Source organism: Falco naumanni, chromosome Z (genome assembly GCF_017639655.2).
Source record: "Falco naumanni isolate bFalNau1 chromosome Z, bFalNau1.pat, whole genome shotgun sequence".
In the NCBI taxonomy this organism is placed as follows: Eukaryota; Metazoa; Chordata; class Aves; order Falconiformes; family Falconidae; genus Falco; species Falco naumanni.
Genome location: NC_054080.1, coordinates 75,031,599 through 75,058,358, shown reverse-complemented (window position 1 = coordinate 75,058,358; position 26,760 = coordinate 75,031,599). Strand labels below are relative to the sequence as shown.

The following is a 26,760-nucleotide window of genomic DNA, read 5'->3' as shown; positions in this document are numbered from 1 at the left end:
AAGTTCAGTAAGGATGAAAATGGCTTTATTTTTAATATTTTTTAAATTTTTTTTAATATTTATATATATAAAATATGGTCTTTTATTTAAAATTTAAAATTTAAAAAATAAAATAAAATTTATTTTTACCACAGAATATGAGACAGAGGAAGAGCCCTCTTTCCCTGAACAGTCTCAAAAGGGTTATGAAGGGACTGGGGGTTGTTGGCTGGGGCCTGTGGATTGGTGCTTGGGGACTAGCTGGGCTTCAGTCAGCAAACGGTGAGCAACTGTATTGTGCATCACTTCGGACTTTTCCCGTCCCTTTCGATTTTTTTCCTCTCCCCTTCTCTCTCCTTTTCAATTATTAAGTTGTTCAGATCTCAACCCTCCAGTTTTATCTTTTTCCCAGTTCTCCTCCCCATCCTGTGGTGGGGGGAGGGGAGTGAGCAAGCAGCTATGTGGTACTTAGTTGCTGTCTGGCATTAAACCATGATAGTCGTGATGACCAAGAAACCCTACTACTGCTGGACTTCCCTGTACTAGCCAAGGATGGATAATTAGGAGGGGAGCAGCACTGTTTTCTGACCTCGCTGGTGTTTAGGCACAGCTGTTCTCTTTTTAGTTCATAGCAGCTGGCATGCACCTGCCCCTGTACACACAGCCATCCATCTTCCCCAGGCTTGTTGTACCTGGGCTTGCCTCCCATGTGGATGAGAGTCTCCTAAACAGGACAAACAAGGATATCAGGCCTTCTGCAGGTGATGGTTTACTTATGAGGGTGAGCCCAAACCACAAACCATGTTTCAGGGCCCCCTGTATCCCTTGTTGTGGGGAGGGAAGGGGGTGTTCTAGCTTTCCCTTCTCAGCCTGTCCTGCTGTGCTGCCAGTGGGTGTATAAATAGTGCCCACAGTATACTATTTTGGTGACAAGCTCTTCCCAGGATTCATCCAAAGAGTTATGTGAGCAAGCGTTAAAAATAACACCCAGCCCTGCCCAAATGCTGCCGTTGTTTTAGCCAAAGTGTTGTGAATCTTCCATAGAGAGCAGCCTTGGACCCTTGGGAGGGGGCAGCAGGAGGGAGTCTGGCAGGGCTCCCCATGCTTTCCTCCTTCTTGCTGCCCTGCTGACCACAGAGGACACTGACCCTCAGGTGCAGCAGATGTGCTGGTTACCAAGAGGATATGAGACTTTCACTTCTAATTAGGCTATTTGCTACTGAGCTTTCCCTGTGTGTGTTATTATTGCTAGGTCTGATGAGAGGTAGGACATTCCAGGAGGGGTTAACCTGGGATTTAATCTAGCTGCTGCCAGGTCCCTGATGGTGGCCACAGGTAGGTGCTTCACTAGAAAGTCTTGGGCGGTAGCAATGGCATATGCAGCGTTCTAGGTTTATCCCAAGGGCTGGTAGCTGGAGATTAGTTTAATTGGGGCAGGCATATTAAATCTGTATGTTAAATTAACAGCTACAACTCAGGATATTCTTGCTATCCATAGAAACACAAAAGTTATTCCAAAATCCTGCCCTTTTCATTGCTGTGAAACGTGTTTTGGTGCCTGTAACTGTAAACCAGACGACACTACAGAGATTGCTCGGGACCCACGCTCCCTGAGATTTTGCCTGTTGTTGGTCAAGTCCTATGCTAGGTATGCAACTCGGCTGTCTGCGTGCTGCTGCAGCATCAGCCTCTGCTGTGTGCTGGAAAACAAGAGACCTCACTGGAAAGCAGCAGACCCCACTGAGTCCTTGTCTTCAGTGCATCGAACCTAGAACTCACAGAAATGCTTCTTGGAGGGCTCATGCACAAAGAAGCCCCATATGGAGACAGAGATGCTCCTTCTGCAGACAGATAATGTGGCTTCTATCTTGCCTGGTCTAATATGGGATGTAGGATAAGTTACCCCCTGTGGGAGTGGAGCACTCTGTGCTGTTACAAGCTTAATATGTGGAGCCTTGCATGCAGAAGAGGAGAAGAGCTGCAAACGTGGGGGAAGTGCTTGGGTTTACGTATTTGCTCAGAGTCAAAAGCAGCAGTGTCATGGACAGGGGAGACCACACTTTCAGATGCTGGGTTCAGGACTGCAGCATTAACCCCCCTGTATAGTTCCTTGGCCTCCATGTTTGCATCCCCAGATAACACCCGTGCTGATTTCTGGCTTTGTAGAGGAAGGGCCAGATGCTTCTGCAGTCTCTGAGTACTTTGCTTTCAGAAAGGATGGATTTATTTTAAGCTGATACAGAAAGTTTCTGTGAAAACAGCAGGCATGCAAAAATTGCTAAAAAGGTCACAAGTGCTGTTTGGCACGCCATGCTTCACCTCCTCTGATATGGGATTACTAATTCTGGCAGGTGTTCCTAGAGATGGAGAGCAGGTCCTGTTAAAAGGTCATGACTGAGAGTTTTCTCCAGCTGTTGCACTGAGCATGAGTTGAGAGCAGAGCAGCAGCTTGTCTTCTGGCTTGGATTGTTATATCTCACATGCTGAGCCCTCACTAGCCCTCTTCCCGATCTCACCATTTATCTGGTCTTCTCTTTTCCTTGCTGTGTGTTGAGAGTCACATGCTGGGTTTCTGCACAGGATGGGATGCTTTCTTAAGTATGTATTGAAATGAGGCTACAGAATTGTCCCAAGATGGAAAAACGTCATGGAGATGAAAAGCATGTTTCTGTTTTTCCAGGAACATGCTCTGGGCAATCAGTCCTTCATCAGGGGCTTCCTGCTCGTTCATTCCTCTGCTCCTTCCTGCTCCTCTCCCATGTCCAGCCAACAAAGTTGCTCTCTTGAGTCATCATCACTGCTGCTTATTATTAGTCCTGAGCCAAGTCTCTGAGTATCATCGTACACTACAGAGCTCCTGAGAGCCCTTTCAGGCTCTTTCCACGCTGGCATGCTCTTGTTTCCCAGACTGGAATGTGTCTGGGGTGCATGGGGACACATGACCATGTTTGTAATCTCTAAGCACCTCTTTGCTTGGCATTTATCAGTAGTCTTCTGTGCAGCGCCAGAGCCCCACACCAGTTTCCAGCAGCTCCTCAAGTGCAGAGTCTCCATGGGGAGCCCCGTAGGGCAGTGTGCTCCAGCCCTTTCATCTGCTTCACATGGGCCTGAGCCCTGTCCCAGCCTGTCCAACACAGTCTAAGGTTGGCATGTTTCTCAGGCATCTCCTGTGACCTGCTTTGCCTTCATGGCCTGTGTCACTGCTGGTGCCCAGGCTTTGCGTCTGCCAGCTTTTATTTTCTGTTTTAAAGAGCATGGCAGGATTTCCTCCCACACCTGGATCCCCTTTATCCCTCCAGCCTCAGTAAACTTCTTGTGCACAGTTGACAGCCATGTACCTCCCATTTCTGGCTCTGTGTGCCTGCCTGCATATGGGATGGCTGCCTGTCGGTTCCACATGTCTTTTGGAGGAGGCAGACTTGTACAGCTGGCAGCATAGCAGCTACGTGCTGCAGATTAGACTCTTTGTGCCAATTAAACACATACCAATAGGCACATATACCCAAAAGGTTGTTTATTCATGGGCTGACTTGGCATGGAGACATCAGGTACAGCTGACCGATGATCTGGGACAGCCTGCTCGATTAGATGGGAAGAAGTTAATAATAACTAGAGAAAAACTTAGTCAAGGATCATCTTCAACAATACCAAATTTGTGAGAAAAAGTCACTTCACTGCAGTGGATGAAAGGTGGATGAATGCACTGGCTAAAAGCTGGCGCTAAGCATATTCCATTTAGGAAAAAAACCCACCTGGAGTGTGTTTTCAACAGCTGGGTGGATTAGCTACTAGATCAGCTGGCATGGGATGCATTTCCACTCTCAGACTGTACTTGTACATTTGATGTGTCTTTCCAGGAGCATGTTTCTGTTTCTCCAGCTATTCTACCTCACAGAATAAGCTGCTCTCGGCTTTTAATCCTGCATTAGAGGCTTCCTGCTCCTCTGAGTCAAACAGAAATCACATGAGAATAAGACTTCCAGAAGCCATAATTACATCTCCCTGACCCAGGCATAGTGGACTTCAGCTATGCCACTCCTTGTTTCTTTGTTTCATCCCTCCAGAAGCTCCCAGTGATTGGAACATTATCTGCTGCATCCTGCGTCTTAGCAGTCCATTCCCTTCCCTCTATCACTGCCTCCTGATACCATGGCACATGGGGTTGACCAAGACCGTAAGATGGGCATTTCTTCAGTGGCAGAGGCATAAAACCAAATAGTTTCCACTTTCTGACAGTAAAAGCCTGTTAAAATTACAGGAATGCACGCCTCTAAGAAAGTAAAGAAAAGAGCTGCTGAGGCAGACAAGACCATGCAAAAATATTAAGCAAACCAGTCTTATCTCCTGACTGCTCTGCTTTTTTGGTAGAATAACGAACAGCTAGTTTTATCTGTTATACCTGAAGTCTAACCTAAACTCCCCTGGCTGCCCCTCAGGGAGCCTGTTCCTGTTGCTGAGGATTTGGAGAACAGTTTACTCACTTGCTCTTGGCAGCAGCCTTTTATACATTTAAGAAGAGCTTTTATGTGCCCCCTAGTTTTCTGCAAGCGACTAACCTTTTTGCTTTGCAATTTACTCTGTTTTGCTCTCTTTGAACTCTCATCAGCTTGTACATGTAGGACATGTCCATGAGGTGTGTTGGGCAGAGAGGAGGGATTAGGATTACTCCACGTCTTGCGTACGACATGCCTATTCATACAGCCCTACATACTGTTTGTCAGCTTCAAAGCAAAATGCCACTATTACCCAAGTTCAGCCTGTGATCTATGGTAACCACAGATCCCTTCAGAATGAGCAGGTCATGCATGATGATTATGGGTGGGGATGTGCAATCTGTGGTGTGTGAGCTGTCACGGCAATGGTTATAATTTTTGCCAATTTGCTGTTTATGAATAGACCTTATCCCTTCAGCTAACAGTATCAGTACTGTAGACAACACAGATGAAGAGTAAAAAATAACCACTCCATCTGAGAGCCAGCAGGTTAAATGCACAAGTGGTGGACAGGGTCTCCAGGAGTTAGTTACAAGTCTGCATTACAAAGGGTTTTTAGCAGAAGTTTTCAGTGGTCCTGTTTCCCTTTTGCAGCTTTCCTTGGTGCCTGCTGGGATGTGGGTGCTCAGGAGCACAGACAGTCTCTGGGGTGGCACTGAAGTCCTGTGCCTGCCAATACTGTGTTGTGGCATTCCTGCTAGCAGGTGGTTTTTGAGTGTACCTTCAATAGCCTCTTTTAATGACAGAGCGCTTTGCAGAAGCACAAGCTGTCTAGACATTGCTTTATTTGCTGTTGAAACAGACAGCTGGGGCAAGTAACACTGGCAGAGCAGCACTGCATGTCTGGTTTGAGTGGTAAATGGAGAAACTTAAGAAAAAAAATCAGTGTAAACAACCACAATTAATAGCACGTTTCTAATAAATCAGCGGGTGGTTATGTGTTCGCTGGGCTTTGTTGCAAAGGTGGGAGAGCTTGAGAACAGGGACGTCTGTTGGGAACTCACTCTGTGGTGAGTTGGGAGATCTCACCGCTTGACTTCTGCGGTGGCCCTGAGCAGTGATGGCAGGGCAGTGCTGTGGCATGCGCAGAGAGGCAAGTGTGGGCTTTCTGTGCGAAACCTGCAGCACTTTTCCTTGTTGCCTTGGAAAACTGCAGTATTTATGACTCTGTCCTGGTTTTGGCTGGCATGGAGCTAACTTTCTTCTTGGTAGCTCGTACAGTGCTGTGTTTTGGCTATGATGTGAGAACAATGTTGATAGCACACTGATGCTTTTAGTTGTGGTGCGGGGCCACCACAAAAAGGACTGTTGTGGTTTAACCCCAGCTGGCAACCAAGCATCACACAACCACTTGCTTGCTCCCCACACCCAGAGGGGTGGGGAGGAGAGTCGGAAAGGAATGTAAAACTCGAGGGCTGAGATAAGAACAATTTAATAATTTAAGCTGAATAAAAATGTAAGTACAACAACAATAACAATAATAACAATAACAAGTGATAATGGAAAGGTGGGGAAAAGGATAAAATCCAGAGGAAAAAGGAGAAAGGAGAACAAGTGATGCACAGTACAGCTGCTCAGCACCCGCTGACCCATGCCCAGCCAGTGCCCGAGCAACGATCCCCAGGCCCCAGCCAACCCCCCAGGTTTATATACCCAGCATGACGCCCCATGGTGTGGAACACCCCTTTGGCTGGTTCAGCTCGGCTGTCCTCGCTGTGTCCCCTCCCAGAAATGGAAAACTCCTTGACTTCGTATAAGTGTTATCCAGCAACAACTAAAAACATCAGTGTGTTACCAGCATTCTCACATCAGAGCCAAGACACAGCGCTGTATGAGCTACTGAGAAGAATGTTAACTCCACCCCAGCCAAAACCAGGACACTCAGTATTGAACCAGGAGGGCATGAAGCTTTTTCCATTCTTGTATGTGGCCTCTTGTGTGTCCAACAGTGATGTTTTTCTTCTCCTCTGCTTGCCCCTTTCCTGCTGCATCCCTTCCATTGCAGTCTCTGTGAGCTGAGGCTCGTATGCAGTGCAGTCACCCTCACTTCGAGTCAGCCAGGCAATGCCCCTGCAGTGGGAAGGGAATGTCACTTCAGTGTACATCACGGGAACTATAAGCAGTCACCTTCCTTGAACAGTGCATGCTGTGTACACAGCAATCTGTGGTTGTACTTAGTATGTAGGTAGTGAACCATTTCTGGGCTGCAGATTCAGCTCAGCCCTGCGGCTTTTCAGCTGCTTAGTTGGAAATACGTAATTTTTATTTGAGGTCAGAATACAAACTGGTGAATACAGCAGAACTGCGGTTGCTAAATTCACCAGCTCCAGTATAGTAGGTAATGTGGCAACTTAAGGCTTTCGCCGTGGCTGCAGGGGAGTATTAAGTTATGGTGAAATTAATGGTTTAGGTAAATTGTGCTGTAGAGGCAGCATTGATCCCATTTTAAAAACTGATTTTAATAGGAGTGAAGCCAATAACACCTTAATATCCACTGCTACCACGGGTTGCTCAGAGCAAATACTGCCAGATTAGAAGGTGTATCTTTTTTGTAATGATACCCTTTCAGTTCCTTTTGCCAAGGCTTTGATTGGTGGAAGAGTTTATATTCCCACTCAGTATATCATCAATATTTGAGTGAGTGCTTGAAAAAGGAGGTTTGCTCTGAGAGCTGAGCTCCTGTTTCACTCTGAAGTCTCAGGCTGGATGAGTTATATCCAGGCTTTGCTTTAATTCACAGTCTGCTGTACAGATTTATGAGCGTGGTTTATCAGATTGAAGCTGAGGCTTCAGGCATGATTCAGGAGCTGCTCTGTTGTTTTTGTCCTGATTTCTCTCAGCCTAAAAGTTCTTTCTGCTCTTGCTTGGGCAGTACTGAGTATTATAGCTAGAAGATGGGCACTGGGATTGTAGGATCTGTTCTCCTTTTCCCACAACCTTCCAAGTGATTCACATCTCCTTATTGCCCCAGTCTCCAGTGTATAAAATTTTGATAGCAGCACTTTCCTAGGAAAAGATGATGAATATAGTAGAATCCTGGGCTGGAAGGGACCTGGAGAGAGGCAGCTGTTGTGGGCTTGGTTTGGTTTTCCCGTAGATGTCTCAGTATTGGAGAAGTACGTGGAACTCAGCCCAGCCCTGTGGGAAGCCTTGCCAGCACTAGCTCTATCTGATAGTTTTGACTTCTTATGGAGCTTTTGAAAGCCTCTGTTCCCAGGCAGTGAGGCATCAGCTGCTAGCAGTAGGAAGATTTGACCTGAGTACAGGGAGGTAGAAATCGAGAGAGTGACTGGGATGAAGGAACCACCTTGCCCAGTATGACTTTTCCAAAAATAGATCGCAGGTGGTCAGCGAGGGAGGAGGGTGAGCAGGGCAAGCAGGTCTCATATCCCAAGATTTTTTCCAGGGGATTTTGCTACATCTGTTATATTTTATCTGTTTAGTAAACTGAAATGGTTCTCTCAAGTCCTTGTCTTGCCTCCCCTTGAACCCATGTGGACTTCTATCCATAATACCCTTTGAGATCTAAGGAGCAGTAAACAGACTAGAGGAAGATAACAGGAATGTTGAAAGAAGAACTACTTGTCTGAAAAGAAGTTGTTAGTGGAGAGAAGTCTAGAAATGGAAGTTATTTAATACTTCAAGTAACACTCGGAGCCTTAAAATTTTACTAGTGGTATTTCCTAAAGACACAAAGCTAGCAAGCATCATCACAGGGAGTTCAGGGTTATTCAGCAAGAAGAACTTGCATGTCCTTCAGGAATCATACAAATGGGAATTGGATCGTTCAAAATTGTATGATTGTGTGCATGAGAAATGAGCAAAAAGTTCAGCTCCAGCTGGGAGCTCACTGGGGAAAGTGAGATGGGGGAAAACCCAGGGTTTGTCAGTGACGTCCAGGACAACTGTGAGCATCTAGTATGCTGCAGCCATGAAAAAGATAAATGTCATCCAACGTGACACATTGGACAAAATACTTGAGGCAGAAATGGGGAATTTTTAGCATATTAAGTCATGGTGAGACATTGCTTGGAAGACCGCATACATTTCCAGTCGCTCTCTGAAGGCTGTGTGCAAACTGGGTCAGGTGCAGAGAAGGGATATGGGTATGATCAAAGAAATGGAGAGCCTACCTAATGTGAAGTGATTAAAGAACTCAGATGATATAACTTTAAACACAGACGGAATAAATGCTGACGTTAAAGCTCATTTTTGGAATATGAGTGAATAGGGGTGAGCTGTGCATGGGTAAAGATAAACTGGAAATTCAGAGAATGTTCTTAAAACATCAAAGAAATTAATTTGGGGAACTAATTCTTTTAGAAAGCCGTTAGCAAGCAACAAGAAATTTCAAATTTGGGGGAAAAAACCAACTTTCTCTTTTCAAGCTATTGTCTTACTTGGAGGTGTGACTCCTGCCTTGTGTCACTAGCCCTGAGGAAGTCAGTATTGATGTTCTGGGCAGTGGGCAGCACTTGCTGGTGCAGGATCATGGGGGGGGTGGGGTGGGGGTGCTTCTGAATCCTGCTGTTGTGAATGTGTCTGCAACCGGCATAACTCCCCAGTCTCCAGTGCCTGGCATCCGATCCGATCCTTTCGGAAGGCAGGCTCAGTAGGGATCCGTTGTTGCTGACCCCCTGGGGAAATGCAAGGACTGAGGGCAGGCATTGCCACTATGCTAATGTGTGCTTTTTATCAATCTGCTTGGATTTTTGACCCCTCGTTCAAAAGCTCCTGTATTTGTTCCCACCAAATAGAAAAGTCGTCAAGCGCATGTTGGTAATGATCAGCCTGTATTGATCTCTATGTGTTTGAGAGAGAAATGTAGTTTGACCTTGAAGGGCAGGGCTTGCAGGGATGGGAAATTATTTTGGTTTTCCTTTCGGAGGATTTTATGAAGTTTTCAGCATCTCCTGCTTTCCAGTTGGCCTCTGTGTTCTGGTCCCCCTTGCTCCAGCTGAGCAGGACCATGCTTTTAGTTCAGCTCTGACCAACATCCCTCTCTCTGGCACTGCTGAAATGGCCTCAGTAGTGATGGATGGGGTTGCCATGTCTTGGGGATTCAGATTTGTGCCACAAGCAATGAGTGAGCAAGGTGGGAAGGCACTGAGCTGCTCCTGCTTTGTTCATGAGTGGTCGGTCCAGCATGTGGGAAAAAGTGAAGATGTCCCTCCCTCCTGTGGGCATGCTGCAGATGGGGTCTCTATGAGCCAGAGGCTCATGCTGTGGCATCTGCAGATAGCAAGGCACAGGTTGCCCACTGTGGCAATGAGCTTGCTGTTGCTTGTACCACTTTCTGTTTCCTTGAGAGGCGCAGAACACAGTGAAAGTAATGAGGGTTAGGTCAAAACACCCATCCTTTAGGAGGAGGTGGCAGGCAGCTCCCTGTGCTGGGTCATAGCTGTGAGCTGCGGTGTAGAGGCACCAGCCCCGGGGTGGTCTGGATGTTGTGAGGGTGGTCGCACTGTGCACCGCACCTGACGGTGAGGGGTGGTTGAAGACCTGTTCCTGCCCAGTGCTGGAAGTGTGAGCTGCAGCCCAGGCTGCTGGTTGGGATCTGGGGCTGAGCTGTTTCCAGTTCACTGGTCACTGGAGCATGCAGCAGATGGGTGGGAGGCTTGGCCTGCTGGTGGGTGCCCTTGCTGTACAACTGCAGTAGAAGTGGAAAGGTTTCTTCCTTCTTGTAGGTGGGGGCATGCTGACCTTAGCAGCCAATTCCTGCCTGGAATATGAAGGAAGGAGCCTGAGACCAAGACAGAAGTGTATTGTGCTTTTTTTCTGCCTAAATGATCTATTTGTGTCCCGGTTGTTGTCAGCAAGCGCCTTGGGCACACACATGGCTGGTGTCCAGTGTGAGTGCAGCACATGGGGCTCCTCCACAGCAGTGAGCTCTGCTTCAGCCTGGCACTGGGAACAGGGTGTGCCTCCTCAGTGGAGCTCATGGGTGGGCGAACATGTGCACTGAGTTCTCACACCCTTGGAGCAAGAGGGAGGTGAGACGTCAGAAGCCCCACCTGACATGCAGGATGCCTGTGAGGAATTAGACTTGACATTGCATGATAAGCAATTTTCTCCTGCACAGTGTGTGGGAAGCACCTATACCTACCTCTCCAGACCAAGCAGAACAGGAACACCTGTTACTGTAGGAGCAGACGTGTTCTGGCACCTCCATCTCCCTCACCTTGCTTCTCTAGGGAGTGCAGTCAGCAGCCTGCAGTATCCCTCCTCCCCTCCTTGCCTGAGACTGTGGCATCAGCCATGCGACTCATCTCTGTGATCAAAGAGAAGTCATCTCCTAGAAGACAGTCCCCAGGAGACAGCTTTCTTCTTCCTCATTAGTGCCTGTAATCTCTTAGTACCTACAAAGCTTTAGGGCAGCCCATCAGTTTTTACTGCTGGTGCTGAGTGTGGTGGAGCCCGGTAGGGAGATGCAGCAAAGGGGTGCTTGCTGCAGAGGTGCAAGTGGGGTGGTGGGAAGGTGCTGAGCATGTTTTGGGGAGGAGGATACAAATGTTGATGTTGGGAAGAGATATGTAAATAGGTGGGTTTCTCAGGGAGCCCCTTATCTGCTGCATTGCTCTATCTGATTTTTAACAAAACAGCCCCCTGACTCCATCTGCTCTGGTGTGCATGTCTGTTACCCAAGGCAGACATTGCTGTCAGTGAATTGGTTAATGCCAGTGTCCTGTGGCAGGGACAAGGATGCAGGCAAGCACTCAGCCTGCCAGCATTTATACCTCCTGGCGTCAGCATTGGCAATGCTCGTGGAGGGCTGGGGAGGGCATGGAAATAGTTTCCATTCTCCTCTCTGCTGTGGGAATGAGTCTCCTGGGTAACAAACGCTCCTTGTTCTGCACAGAGCTCTGCAGCTGAGACTGTCTCCTTCCTCGCTGCTGCTCCCTGACTGTCCCAGCTGAAGGGGCCAGAGATGGCTGCTTGAGCCTGCCTTAATTAACACTGATAATACAATGGGACTGGCTGTGCGGGGGTCCGGGGGCTGCACGCTAATGGGAGTACAGTAAATAGTCTCATTTACTGCAGCTTGGGTGGAGCAGAAACCACCAGGACTAGCATTCTGCTTGCTGTAATGGCCAGGCGTGGAGGTAGGTCTCTCGCTCCTGCATCCTCCCTGGAGCTCATCCCTGCTGCTTGAACGGGACCAGGTGGTGGTGCAGGTCTCCAGCATCCAAGGAAAGGCAAGTGGTAGGCTGGGGAGCGTGAAGTACCACAGGTGGGGCAGGTGCATCAGCCTCTCGGGAAGGACCTGCGGACCCTGAGCTTTGGGGCGGGCTGGCAGATCATTCCCAGTGTTTGGAGGTGAGCAGCAGAGCCGTCTGCAGTGCTGGCTCCAGTGTGAAGGGGCTGCACAGCCCACAGCCAGTGCGAGGTGTGCTCTGGTTGGAAGGATCTGTCTGCACTGGGGGGAGCCCTTGGTGGGAGCCACCCACCAGCCACTGGTTTTTCAGTCAGAAATGCAGTTTGAATGTTACCTGAAGAGGTGTTTTAAAGATTTTGGGTGGTCTGGGGTCCAAGACAATTGGCAGCCACTTCCAGTAATGACTCAGCATTTGCTGTCATAGCTTTCTATGTTGGCCTCTGTAGAGGCAAAAGCTTCTGCGAAGTGTTATGTTGTCTGGGCTTGTTTTGTTTGGTTGCTGCTTTGGGTGCATCATGGAGCAAAAAGTACTCGAGTGTGTGACAGTTCTTAATTTCTTTGAGCCGTGTGTCTGTGTGACATTTTTACCTCTTCTCTGACTTACCTGCTCTCCATGGAGCCTTGGGTTAGGAGATGGGGTTTGGTGTGGGCTCATAGGGGTTGCTTTTTCTGACGTGGCCACTCCGTTTTCTGAGCTCTGCTTAGCTCAGCTCAGGGCGGTGGCGAAGTGCAGTAATGTGGGTGGTCCTGTTGTCTGAACTCCTAAATTACCAAACTGATTTAGTGTTTAACTATATGTTAAACAAACCTGTGCACAGTTTTGAGTCAAGCTGACTCTCTTATAAAGTTGTTAAAAAGTGATGAATGAAAGGACTTCTAATCAAGGGAGTCAGTTTTGGGAAGGATGGAAAACAAAGAACAAATGGTGAAAAGAACACCATTACCTAAGTTATGCAGAAAGAAGCCTTCAAGTGAGGAAAGTTCTGGCAAGAGGAGACAAGCTGATAAGGTGTTAACAATCCACTGACATCAACAGAAAATTAGTTGAAAGTAGTGCAAAAGCGATTGCGGCAGTGGGAGATGGCAACCTCTGACTCCAATAGCACCCCCCCCAAAAGAGGGGAAACCCCCTCTTGAGGTCCATACATAGTTAGTAAAGAGCTTCAGCAGTGCTATCAGAGGATGCACACTAATTTGCATTAGAAGTGAGAAACTTGTAACTAATCCTGTGCTTGAATGACAATGCATATGTAACATACTATGAATATACAACTACTCTGTTGTATATAATGTGTACCCTGGAGCAGCTTGGTGTGCATGGTAGGAGGAAAAATCCCCCATGCCCCCAGTGCTGCGATAAACCAATGTTGGCTTTCTAAACTACCGTTTGGTTTGGAGAGCTTTCTTGGTGACAATTTTGGTAACAGTCCCTCCAGAACAGTTGTCTCAGGGCAGCTGCTCCAGTGCTAGAAACATCTCCCCGGCAGAGCCAGGAGCACAGCTGAGTTTCTGGGCTGTGTGGTTGTGCCCAGACTGTGGCAGAAAACCAGAATCAGCCACACACTGTCAGGAGCAGCACTGGCTTGCCTGTGGAGCAGGTTGCAATTGCCTCTGGTGAAAGGGGGGTGATGGAAAAATCCTTTCACATGGCCCTGGGATAGCAAAGAACCTGATCTTTTGCAGGGGGTGATCCCTTGTTTCAGAAGGAAGATCTCTTGTGAATTGCTTGGTGGACATGCTGGGATTTAGCCCAGGTTACAGGCAGTGTTTTTATCACAAGCTGTAGTTAATAGTTGCTGGGACCTTGATTTGAGTCTCCCTGTGACAGCAGGGACTGCATACATCCTGCCTCTGCCAGGTGTGTTTGGTACCAGGGGAGGTGCTGGTGGTTGCATCTCACCCCAGGGGGACTGCCTTTCAGGGATACAGCACAGATAATGTTGATGAAGCTCTCAAGCAAAAGACGCTACAGAAATGTAAAAGAAGCTTCAAGAAGCTTCTTGTAGTTTTCCAGATCTCTCAGTTAAGAGTCCTCCCATCCCCCTCCTCTGCCTGTGCATTTCTTTGCAGATGAGCATCTTAGCTCCAAGGGTTCTAGCAGCCATTATCAACGGTAGGGACATAGTACTGCAGTTCCTTTTGCTTTCCTTTGCAAAGCCAGGAGAAGAGATCAGACAGCTTGCAACTACACAGCATCTGAAACCCAAGCTCATCACAGAATAAAATGCTGCAGTTCTATTTCATGGCACGGGCTTTAGTCTTTTCATTTCTCCTCATGCTACCTTCCTGATTTCCCTGTTACTGTAAGAATCAATCCTCCATCTTCCAGCCTGACTTATCTCCCCTCCTCTCCTTCTCCCTCCCATCCCCTGCCTCATCTGAGGTTCCGCAGGGACTGATTGCAAGCCGGAGCGGTGGTGCTGTGGGCATGCTTGCTCCTTCACACGCAGCAACGTCACAGCAGCAGCAGCAGGAGCATTGGAGATGTGATTGCGCAGACCCTCTGCATTGCCAGGGATGCAGCTGTGAAGAAAAAAAAAAAAAAAAAAAAAAAAGGAAAAAAATTGACTCTCTGTTTCTCACAGCATCCTGGTGAGAGAGCACGGAGCCCGCTGGAATCCAAGAGCTCAGCAGTGCTGAAGCAGGGCGTGTTCAGTGAGACAGGGAACGGAGCATCTGTGGAAAGGTGAGATGGAGAAGTGGTCGGGGTGGGCGTTAGTCATACTGATGCTTTTCAGGCTGTTCATTGTCCTGCAAACTGGCTGGTTTGTTTTTGTAGACTTTGCCGGCTACCCAGTGAAGCTTAGGGATTTTAGGATTGCTTTGTCTCTTCAGGGGCTGCATTGCTTTGGAGCTGCTGTGATTATAATGGCTGTATATAAGCGAGGAGGCTGGTGTTGTTGCGCAGAATGTGTATTTGTCCATTGTAGCTATGAAATAGCAGTTGTCATGTCCGGGGCTGGTTGTGCAGAGGCGAGCCGTGCTTCGCCCCGACAATGCCGTCGCACAGCTCTCCATTGTGCCTGCCATGACAGCCAAGCCCACACGGATTGTTTTGGTCCCTCCAGCTACCATGCTGTCTGTGCATCCCTGGTGGTGATGCTGCTGTGCAGCTCAAAAGCTGTTTTGACAGACAGCGCTTCCATGAAAAGCCAGAAACAAAGGATGTAGACAGAGGAAAGGCTGCTGTCAGTGTGGCTTTTGACATTTTTTGCTACCCCCACCCGCACCCCCACTCCCCTACTGGTGAATCAATTGTTCAAAAGGCATTAGGATAAAATATCGTGGCAGGTAAAATCCTGTTCTTCTGCTAAAAGAGATACATGGGCTCTGTGCAGGCTGGAGTCCTTTGTGTTGCTCAGGGCGTGTCTGTGCTTGCTGTGTAAATGGATGCTTTCTCCCTGCCGCTTTTCACATATTGGATGAGAAAGGTTATCTAGGAATGGAGGAATTACTGGTTTTAATTACTGAAATGAGGGGTTCAGGCTGGGTGCCAGTTACTAGAACTTAATTACATGGTTTTGTTATAACCAAATCCCCTTTTTCCCTGTCCACCTTCTTTCTTCCCACCCTCACCCTCTGCACAAATCCTTCCATCAAATTGCATCTGCAAACACGAAGGGAGAAGGGTTTGAACAAAGAGAAGGGTATATGTGGGGTAGGGATATGAATGCCGGAGAGGTGATATTCAGGGTAGCAGTCAGCAACAAGACAAAGGTGTGAAAGAATGAGATTTTGAACTGACATGGCTACAGGGGAATATACACGTGGGAGTGTGGTAACAAAGGGATAAGCAAATAGCAGACACAGTCTTTTGGGGTTACGGAAGATGCTGAGCATGTGGGGTTGTAATTGCAGGTGTTTGGGGGGATTGTGGTGTTAACGGGATCTACATTAGCACTGGGTGTTGTGGAATGGACCACACAGGGTCTGGATTGATGGGTATTGTAAAGGTATATGGAGCATGGAGGAAGCAGAGATCTGCTTTTTTATCTCCATATACCTACAGCTTTGTATGCCAGTGTTGCTAAGCAGCAAGCTTGGCAAGTTTATGTTTTCACAAAAACTTTCTGCAGTTTGCCAGTAACCCAAGAGGAATTCAGATAAGCCACCTTTAGGCCTATTAGGAGCAACAGGATGGTAGGAAAAGCATAGATAAAATGGTAAATGTTTGTCAGAGCTGTAGAGGAACCATGGAACAAAAGAGGCAGGTGTGAGGGGCATTGCAGAGCTGGAGGAACAGGGAGTTTTGGGTCAGAGACCACAGAGGAGGAAACTGAGAGCTGTCATTGTCACAGAATGTAAATGTGTCATTTGTACCACCATTCTCCAACCTCTCACTGTGTTCCCTGGGATGGCCAGTGCAGCGTGCAGCCCCAGGGGGTTTGTAGAGGTGGGAGCGATCATCAGCACAGCCTTTTTCTGCAGCAGTTTTATGAAGGAACCATTTTGCTGCTGCAGGTTCTCAGTTCATTGCTCCCTCTCCATCCCTATGCAGTGGCAAGGCTCTCCGGCCTTTATGCCTGGTGAAGAAGATAAACCCAGAGTTTCAGTGCAGGGTACCAGGTGGGAAGGAGAGGGCTTCCAGCAAAATCACAGAGCAGAGTGCATTCTTGTCGCAGCTCTGTGACAATTTCCTGCAAGCACCATGGGGTTTCCTGAACTGCAGCTCCTCGTCATCCCTATCTCACCATGGGACCTGGGAACCCTATCTGTGTCTCCAGGTCTCTGTCCCATTCAGCCCGATGGGAGCAGGGAGTGGGATATGTGGCTGTAGGTGTGTATCCGACTGCACTTGTGGTGCTGCTGCAGAACAGGCTCTAACAGGAGGTTGGTGGGGGGTAACAATAGCACGTGTGTGTGTGGTGCATCCTGGGCTGGAGGACAGGATATGCAACAGGACGCATTTATGCAGGATACACATACTTATTATATTGGGGCACGGAAGAAAAAATGTGTATAGCTTTGTGTGTATGGTGCTTGCCTAAAGGAATAAAAAGAAAGTGATGTAGCCTCCTTCGCTGCATGGGGTGGGAATGCTCCCCAGGACATACAGTCTGTACCTAGGTGGTAGATGCTGCTTTTGTAAGAGCATCTGTTAAGCAGTGAGAGTGCACAGATAATCTCTGCCTTGAGATGCTTAAAAGATGGGCAAGAGCTTCTGGTGACTGGAGCTGACCAAAATGATTTGCAGGAAGGAGATGTAATTGCTGGTGTGTGTCTTCCTCACTGCATTGATGCAGGATGCTGGAGTTAAAGGGCAGCAGGATCTCTAGATCCAAGGGACCTGGACCTGCATTGCAGGAAGTGCAGGTGGCCCAGGAGAATATGCCGTGGACTCAGGAGTGGCCTGCCCATGGCTCCATTACCACCTCACAGGTGTCTGAGGCTGTGGATAGCAAAGAAAGAATGAATTATCTGTCCCAGGGACCTTCATTGTCTTCTAGTCTGATGGGTCAAGATCTCACTCTGGTATTATTCCTGATAGCCAGACAGTAGCCCTCCCTTTGCAACCCCATGTTGTGCATTGCCCCATTTTTCGTTTATTTCCCAGTCTTGTTATTCTTTTTTCAATGTTTTCTGAAAGCCTTATGTAATATTAAGGGCAGGTTGATAAATGTACTGTGGGTCACTTTCCTTCCTCTTTCAGAACAGGTACAGATTTTACCTTTATTTGCCAGCCACACAGCTTTCCCTCCTTCCTCTGTTTCCTCACAGACATTTTTATCAAAAGTCTTGCTTCCAGCTGCAGTCATGCAACTATTCTTCCATTGTTTTGGGATCAAGAATATCTTGTCCCTCTGACTTGACTGCATTAATCTTCTTGAATTTGTTTCCACTCCAAAAACTCATTCCATTTTCTGCACCCTCTTCCCTCTATATTATCTAACCTGTCATCACTGCAGCTTTAGGATGCTTGTTTTTGCTAAAACAGTGCCAAAGATGCTGGTTTACTTACTTCTAATATCCTTCTTGGTGTAGTTATTCATTGAGGTTGGTCAGGAGCTCTGCTCTTCTAATTTTCTCACTGTGCTTGATGATTCAAGATTATTATTTTTTACTCTAGGATGCACATTGAAAGACTTTTCTGCAGTATTTCTCCAAGTTCTTTGTTCTTGTTGTTTTTTATAAATGTTTTTCCTGATACACCAGAGATGGGCTCTTTAAAAATTAGAAAGGTTTTGTTACAGAGGTGTTCACTTTTTACCCTTCTGTTTAATATAAACTGGGTCAGCTTGAGATACTTAGTTCAAAGGCAGTTCTATATTGCTGATGCTGGATGATAACTCATCTCAGTAGGCGTGGTTCTGACGGTTAAACCCAAGAAAAGCAAACTGAAAGTGAGACATGCGGAGGTCTGTGCAGGTGGTTCAGAGGCAGAAGGCTGGAGGTGCCTCACTGTCAGCTGTGGAATCACAGGACGATACCAGATGAGAAGATTTTGTCCTGTGTTTGTGGAAGCTGCTGAAATCTGGCCGGTAGTGGGAAAGTTCACTTGTCTGCCTGTGCTGTTTGGTGGGAAGAGTCATGATGTGGATAAAGTGCTTCTGGCAGGTCAGACTCTTAAGTCCAAAAGAGCCAGAAGTTCACCCCCTTCCAGAGCTACGCAAAAGGTTACAAGATAAGGCTTGAAGGAGCTGAGGGAGCTTGTCTGGCAGGGGATGAAATCCCACAGCAATGATCAGTGACAGCTGTGTTGGTAACTAGCCTTAGCAGGGATTTGTCAGGTTATCTGCTGAGCGGGTTCCCTGCGTGCCCTCCCACTCCTCTGGAATTTGGTTACTCTCCAAAGAGAAAGAAACAGGCTGTCAAAATGGCTCTAGTTCCTAATTCTGCTCCAGTTTCCTCTCTTGATGAAAATTATTTTAACGTTCATTTTCTGAAAGAAGTGGGTCAAAGCAGGGATGTATCTGTGCAGATAAGCGCAAGAGCAGGCTTGTCCACAGACTCTTCCTCTCCCCACTGCAGTTGTGTCACAGCCTCAGGGTCATGTAGGCAATGTTTTTTTCTGTCCATCACACGCATGCAAATATTTCTTACTGGGCAAAGCTGCTGGTGGTTTTATCAGTAGATAGGAAAAAAAAACCCCACTGAAATCCCCTGCAGCTGTTCACTGGTGTAAATGGGAGGGCGACAGAAGGCAGAGCTGTAATGTAGGTGAGTGGCCATAATGTGGGTGATGGCAACTTCTGGCTGAGGGTCACCCTCTGAGTTTGAACTCTTGGGATAGAGACCGTGTGTTGGTCTTTGTGCAGTGCTGACAGCATGGGGCTGGCAGTACCTCTGAGTGGCAAATAATAAATACTTGAGTGATGGCAGCAATGCTTTGCTTTGCTTTGCTTTGCTTTGCTTGGCAAGCAAGAGGAAGCTGGCACTACCACCAAACTGTCTCTCTCTGTCCCAGCACAAGATGCTGTCTGGAAGCAGAGAGCAAGTGTCACTGCCCTGCTTTTGTGCTTTTTGGCCAGTGGCACAAGTATCTCAGTGATGAGAGCTAGTAGTCCCTTCTGGTAAGAGGGGATTTTCTCCTCTGGGAGTTACACAGGGGAAGAAATGGAGCCTTTAGGGAAGACCTTGACAAATGTGCAGCAGATTTTCACCTGTTACTTGCCCTGGACCCACTGTTACCTCAGACTAGACCCTGCTCTGTTCTTCGGGAAAGGTGGGACACATGGGCAAGGAATGGGTACTGGTCTGGGAAACTCTGCCTTCCCCTTGGCTCCCAGCTGTGCAAAAGACCCACCTGAGCATCTGTGGCTCTGGCAAATGCTCAGGAACTCTCGTGCGCACTGGTGCTGGAAAAAAAACCCTGCATACAGTTTTAGGAAGATGAGTTTTTCACAAGAACTCAAGTTGTGATGTGAAATTTGAACTGATGGGTTGCTTAACTGTGATGCAGTCAACCTTGGGCAAAATCTGCGCTCCTGAACGCTGGCTAATACAGACTCAGTTTAGCAGCATTTAGATAATCTCAGCTCATTCTGACCCTCAGGGGACCAGCTCTTTAGGTGTTACTCTTCAAGGAAGCCAGAACATACATTGCTCCCTACATAGTCAGACAAATCTCACCAGATTAAATCCAGAACTGCACCTTATTCTTTGTAAACTGGCAGCAGCTGGCACCAGCTGCCATCACTTCTGCAAACGCCAACCTAAATGCTTTTGGTGGGCAGGCTCTTCTCTGTTCTGCTCTACCTGCATTGCTGCAGGACCAACTGCATGCTTACTTGGCCTCCTTTTGCCTAGTAGGTCCAATTCACCTGAATTGTTTAGCAGGACACCTTCTTTTGGTCCCTCTGTGGGGTTCCCATGGCAAAGAGCAGGGCTGTGTGCCTCATGCTGCATTGTCATGTGTCTTCTGTGTAAACTGAGATAGCATAGCTGTCCTCACAGATGTCCTTCTCAGCAGGGAGAATGACCTGTCTGGACCATTGTGCTAGTGCAATTTTCTGTTTTTAGTAGTGAGGCTGGTTCCAGTGTCTGCTTACATGGCATTTTTCCCTGTAGTCCAACCCTCGGATCATTTACAGTAACTCAAGTGGCAGAATCATAAACCCACATAGGAGAAGATCCAGTGAGAGATATAAATAATTCCTATCTCTGGTCCCAGGATATTACTGGCTCATGCAGTATATCTTCCTTGGCTTTGCCTGATTCATTCTAATGATCAATACCTGGAGTGAGACAACTGCCTTGGGGTTTGGCTTACTCTGGTTGACCTCTCCTTCACTTGTTAGGATGTCAGTTGTTGTAGGGACTTCTAAGGGATTTCTTGCCTGAATGTGGCTTATTGTGAGCAGTGATTGTAGCTTGGCCCTTTGGAAGAACAGCAAGAGGATTTCAGCATGCATCTGCATTTAGCCATTTTCTACTGGCAGCAAGCTCTTCTCCCTTGTCCACAGCCAGTGGCATCTGGCTTAACCTGCTGCTGAGATTTGTGCTTCAGCTGCAGGTCATAGTGCTTGAAATGGCCACTGAGGAGAGCACCTCCTTACCCAGATGTCTCCTGCCTTCAGCTCCTTGTCATATGCCTCATTTTCATTTCTGCAGGCACTTGCTATTTATAATTACTGTATTTATAAAGCACTCCGAAGGTGGTGACTACTTCTTAGTGCAGTAAGCTTGACAGCCTTTCTGCTCCCATGTGCTTCCCTTCCCTGCTTCCTGATAGACTGGCTGGTTTTGGGGGAGGACTGGACCAGAGGAAAGGTGAGACTGCATGGAGCACAGGGGGACCTCAGATGTCCCTAGAGGATTCCTAGTGCAGTAGAGCTAGCCAGTTCGTGGCACGATAGCAGAAGAGGAGAGGAGGAACTGCCAGAAACAGGTATGTCCCAGCACTGGCAAGCAATGCCATGAGGGTGGTTAATGCACAAAGGTGGCTATGCTGTAGTCACATGCTGTTCAGTTTATGTTTGGCCATATCTTATTCAGGCACTGATCGTAGTTGTTGATCCATTGGGGTTTCTATTACCTGTGCTTCTGTTGGTGACTTTGCACAAGCTTCAGAGACCACAAAGAACATCTTCGTCTCCATAACCCTGACCTCTGCAGGCTTTGTGCTGCTGACAGGATTTGGTACTGTGCAGTGGAGAAACACCACCAACTGAAGGAATGTGTTTGTATTTGTCCTGGAGGCACTGCAAGGTGATTCCCCTCTGTACCAGAGCATGTTTGACAGCCAGTATTTTGGTCTGTTGCCTTGTTGTCTGCTTTCGCCTTGGCACGAGCTGAGGTTGAAAAGAAAAACCACAACAACCTCTTGGCCTGCTCGTCAGGATGAAAGGGGAATCTTCTTCCATGGAAGGAAGCCACCAGACCTCACTGATTTCATGAGGCAAATTCACCAGGGAAAATATCCTTCAGTCCATATCTTAGTCAGATATTGAAGACCCGTTTATCTACTGGGGGACTGCAAAGAGGATTTGCATGGGGACATGGCAAACCTGTACTCACAAGCCTACTCTGAGAATTTGTGCAACCTGGAGGAGCAAAACCCCTCAAAACCACACTCCATAGACAACAAAAAGAAGCTCCTTTCCTCAGAGAACAGATATGTAAGAAAAATACCCTGGTCTCTTCTAGGCTAGTCTTGTTGTAAACCTTGATTTTATTTATTTTTTTTTTTGAGCTTAATGCTGAGGTATGTAAATGTGTGTAACAGAAGATACTCATAAAAGTACACTTTGTCAGGTTACAAATCACTGAACTGATTAAATTGTTTAAATTGACTTCAACTCATTAAAGTGATGTCATTAAACTGTAAAAAGTATCTGTATGTCACCCTGGTCATAAGGGACTTCACTTGGTAAGTGTCTACATATGAATGTTAAGGTACATAAGAAACGGAATGGAAGATTATGGTGCAGAGTCTTCTGATGCTGATACAGAGTCAGGGGCTGTCCCACTGTTGATTGGGAAACTGCAATTAGTCACCCTAGCTCAGAAGCATGACTGCAGACCTGGAAGGAATTGAGAAACTGCCCAGGAAACTGCAAGAGCCCTGGAAAACTCTAACGTGAGGAGAGACTGAAGAAATGGTAATTATTTGTATTAAATGGGAAACTGGTGTTTGTGATATAAAAATAACGAGCAGCCCAGAGAAAGAAGGTAAGTATTTATGAGGTGCCCTGCTTGTAATATGGAAGCATTCCAGGAAATTAAAGAGGATTACTTGAAACTGATAATAGGAATAATTTTCACATACTGTGATTAATTAGTCCATGAATCTTGCTGTCAAACTTCAAAGCCCAGCAATATTCCCAAATGGCTTCTTGGCATTTGTGTGAGTAAGACTACCCAGTGTATTTATAGTACGTGTTCAGAAGTTGCAGAGTTTTGAAACCTCTTGGTTGAGCTGAGGCCCATTTCAGTGCAAGGACTTTGGAGAGACAAATTCTTCTTCATCACTTGTTGTTCTTTTCTCTGAGACATCAGGTACAGGAAGAACACAACAGCTTCAAGAAAGGACATGTCCTAATGTGAGCATGTCCCAGCTGGGAAGGTCTGGGAGCCTACAATCTTAAGGTGTCTCCTCAGCCCACTCAAACACCCTTGAAGTAGTTGAAAGCAGAGTGGTCATCCCTCCAGTAAACTTGGTGTGTCCCCTTGGATCCTGACCTGCTGTACTCCTCCAGTACAGAGCCCAGGATCATCCCATTTGCTCTCCTTTTTTCTCCTAGTGAACAGTTCTATGCATCTTCTGCAGCCTGCCAAGAGTTTCCTCAGCAGAAGACCTTGGTTAATCCAGAGTTACCAGATTTAGTTAGTTAGACCCTTAAAGCTTTGTTAAGCCCAGTCATTCCAAGCCTAATTAGCACATGAGCTGTCTTGTGGAGCGATATCCTAAAATAAACTGTTCGGAACAGAGCTTTACAAGCTCAGTTTAGTTTGGGTTGCCAGCCCCTGCAAGGGATGAGTTTCTCTTCTCAGAAGAACAGTATATGTAATCATTAGGAGTGCCTGGTCTGCTTCATAAGTATTTTATTAAGGTCCTGGCTTGCTTTTTGCTAGTTCTGATACATGGAAAATACTCTTACGTAAATTGATGCTCCAGTTTTATCCGGATCCTCTTGAGTTCTACCCTGCTGCCGGCCATGCAAACATAGAAACACCCACACATCAGGACACTTAGAGAGAAGTTGATGACCAGACCAAGGATCTGGGAATACTCTTGTACATGAGCAGAATGAAAAGCTTGGGAGTACTCAGAGGGGTGGCAAACATAGTAGAAAATATGTTAACTCTCCCTGCCCTAGCCCAAGGACAAGCAATGAAGTTTTTGTCCTTCATTCAAGCAATGAAGCAATGAAATACCCTTATGTCCGATAGGACTGTCAGTTAACTAGTAGTTTGGTGTGGAACTCACTGATTCCTGAAGTTACAAGCCCTAAACGTTGCAAGAATTCATAAGAAAAGCGAAATACTAAGGGATGTTAAAAATATATAGTACTATGGTTATATAGGCTCCTAACTTTTTATTGGCCAGTTTTGAAACCCGCCTCTAGACAAACTCTTCCCATCTGGAGGAGGCTGGCTGTGACTGGGAGGGAGCATGGAGCAGCCGGTCAGTCACCCGTTTGCCCACTTTGGGGTTATTACACCTCATGCAGAGCATCTAAATTGTGCTGGGATAGGTGGAACATGAGGCTTTGCCTATCTGATTCAGTCCACAGATGAATCAAGACTTCCCTGTAGCAGTTGATCTGTGAAGACTAAGTATGTTCATCTATCCATTGCTTCTTTCTCCTCCCTCATCCTTCTGAACTGGTGGCAACAGTTGCCTTTGATTTCATCTTTCTTAAGAAAAGCATTCTTTAAATAGATTTGTGTTGGCCAGGGAGGTCATGTGAAGACCTGCTGTGTGGTGCAAAGGACAATTTCTAACCTTGCACTGTCTCACTGCAGTCCAAGGATTTCCTCCCAGATCAGAAGCTTCTTGTCTCATCATCATGGGAGTCATTTTGCCTTGGGGTTTTTTTTTCCTTTTTTTCTTGCCCACCCTGATTTTTCTGTTGAAGTAAGATTTAGACAGCATTTGGACATGATTGCAGAGAACCTTTTTCTTCAGGGATCTGGCCAAACAAAGGTCAAGAAATGCACAGTCTTAAGAGTGATCAGGCAAATTCCCTTCCAAACCTGTGTGCTACAGGGTCCTTTCCTCCAGCTAATCTTCAAGGGACTGCAAAATCCAGCCTGTGGTCTAAAAGCAGTTGGGTATCAGCAGCAAAAGTATATGTGGTCCTGATGTCCTTCAGAGGGCAGGATAAATTTGATGCATTAGTCTCATCAGATGCTGCCTTTATTAGGCTGATCCTCAGCCTTTTTGCTTTGTAGCTATCATCCCCAAATCAGGGTGCTGCCAGCCTCTGACCAATGAATTACGTGTTGCATATTCCTTCCTTGGAGAGACAGAAATTTTCTTCCTGTGTATCCACTTACTGCTTCTGGTCTCAGCAGAACTGCCTAGAGCTGGAAAGGGTTAAAGTTTCCTTCAGTATTAGCAAGAGTCAGCTGTTGGACACAGCTGCTGTTTGAAAAACCATTTAGATGTGTACTGTGAAAAGGAACATCTAATAAAACCAGGCTGCTGCTGGGATGTTTTCTGTTTGTGCTTGATTTTGGAGCTCCTGATCTGGTTGCATGCAGTGCGTATTGAGTTCCATTGCATCATAAAAATAATACAGCTCTGCAGATGCAGGCACTCTGGCAGAACTGATGCCCATCACTGCTCGGTAATGCCATACCTGCATTGCTTCTCCTATTCACTGGGACATGGCCACCTAGTCCTGGTAGCAAACCATTGCACCCCGGCTGTGTTCAAGTCTGAAAATAATGCTTCCGGGGATTTTTGGCATCGCTAGCTGCTTTATTTATGGTGGGTTGTGGGGTGATATGTTATTTATTTCAAGAACTTGACCCTGCCGTGGTTTTATTTCACTCTTCCGTACCTTTGCTACCTGTTCTGTACCATGTTTTGCTGTGTTGCTACATGAGGTTGTACACCTGTAATCTGCCATCCCAGAAGCATTTGGTTTTCACTTGATAGTCAGTGATTCCTGTATACATAGAGCTCTGGGCTGAACAGACACTGAACATTTTACAGCCTTTTTAACTGAGTTATCTCAAGACTGAGTTGCTTATTTGTCAGGCTTTCTCTGGTGATCCCTGATGCTTTTGCCTTGTAAGGAGAGTTCAGGATTGTTTTGCAGATGTGATTCCTGCAATGTGTGTCTGGTCAGAAATGCAATGCCAGTTTTAATCTGGACAGAGAGGAGGCAATAGTGAAGATGCACAGCCCTGGAGAGGCTGGAGTCTGCATGGGTGTGCTGACCAGTACTGCAGTGAGGTCTTACTCACTGTGAACAGACCTTCGTTGTCCCTTTTAGGCCTTAACACATCTCTTCTCCTCAAATCATGAACATGATAGGGGATCTAGGACTGCCTGAGGTGGAGCTGTCCTCCTGTGCTTATTCTTTGTGAGGATGAAACTTGCTTCTTAAATTATCCTCTCATTAGCCTTGGGTAAGCAAGGCTGTCTTTGCCGTGGGCTAGGCAACACGAAGATGTCTGATGCCAGACTCCAGTAAACGTTAGGGAGGAAAATCCTGAGGCCCCAGTGGAAGTGATTCACGACCCTCATGCAGAGCTCTTTCCAAAGTACAGTAGTTCTAGGGATGCTTCAGATCCCCAGAAACCCCTGAAACCTCCAGTGCTGTTGAAAACACCTCCATCCATATGAAGCATCCATGCCTTCTCCATTTCTTGCTATCACCTCGGGAGCCTTCGCCCCTGCAGTGCACACCTGAGCAAGAAATTGAATGCTCAACGGAAGTGAGCTGCTCGCTCACTGTTGTGTGTAGCCGTATAACAGACTTCGGGAGCAGCTTTGCCATCTTGTATGCCTGCAGGCACAGGTCAGAGATCCAGCTTTGAATCACAAAGCCGTGCTGTTTGCTGCCTGACTCCCTCATTAGGATGCTTTATTCGCTGCCCAGCCGTGGCTGTTGTGGTGGGGAGTTTGGAGCTCACAGCTCCCAGGCGTAGAATTTGTTGAGAAAACTTCAGTCCCCGCTTCTGCAGGCTTTGACTCTGCTGCTGGCTGTGTTTTTGTCACGACTCAGCTGCGGCCTCTGGTTCCTAGGTGAGGCAGGTTTGTAAAAGAAGCGCGTCCAAGAGGCAGCCAGCTCTGCAGGTAAGCCCTGGCCAGTGCTGTGCAGTGAAGGAGGAGTTAAGCTCGGCATCTTCAGCTACTGATTCTGCCCAGCAATTTCATGTGCTTATAAGATTTTATTTCTTTCTGCACGGGTTCTTGAGGGCTCTGGGAACCCTGCAGCAGCCAGGGTCCAGCACCCAGGCAGATCCATATTTCAGAAAGGAATTGTGTAATTTCTGCTCTTGTAAATCTTCAGTGTGCTTTCAGAGTGCTCAGGTGCTATAGAAGTGTAGTCCCTCCTGCTGCTGCTGCTACTAGAGTGTCTGTGATGGGGAAGCATTTACTGTGTCAGCACTTTAATTCAGTCACAATTTTGGTGCAATATGAACATCTAGAAACATCAGTCTTTTTCTCCACTGAGGAATTGCATATAGTAATTAGGAGCATATGTGGTGGGAGCTGGGGCAGAAGATGGC

At 47.0% G+C, this 26,760-nt stretch overlaps 1 protein-coding gene across 8 annotated transcripts in view; it reads left to right on the top strand.

Moving 5' to 3' along the window:
* The window catches only part of RUSC2 (RUN and SH3 domain containing 2), a 63,062-nt gene that overhangs the window by 11,806 nt on the left and 24,496 nt on the right, over window positions 1–26,760 (top strand). For 6 of the 8 annotated variants that reach the window (XM_040579198.1, XM_040579204.1, XM_040579202.1 and 3 more), the window contains one exon: window positions 14,214–14,314. The exons of 1 other annotated variant lie outside the window; for it this stretch is intronic. The gene's annotated coding sequence lies outside the window, so the exon portion shown is untranslated. Of the gene's footprint in view, window positions 1–11,459; window positions 11,790–14,213; window positions 14,315–26,760 lie in introns of those variants that run through there. One more of the 8 variants, XM_040579200.1, reaches the window with a different exon arrangement.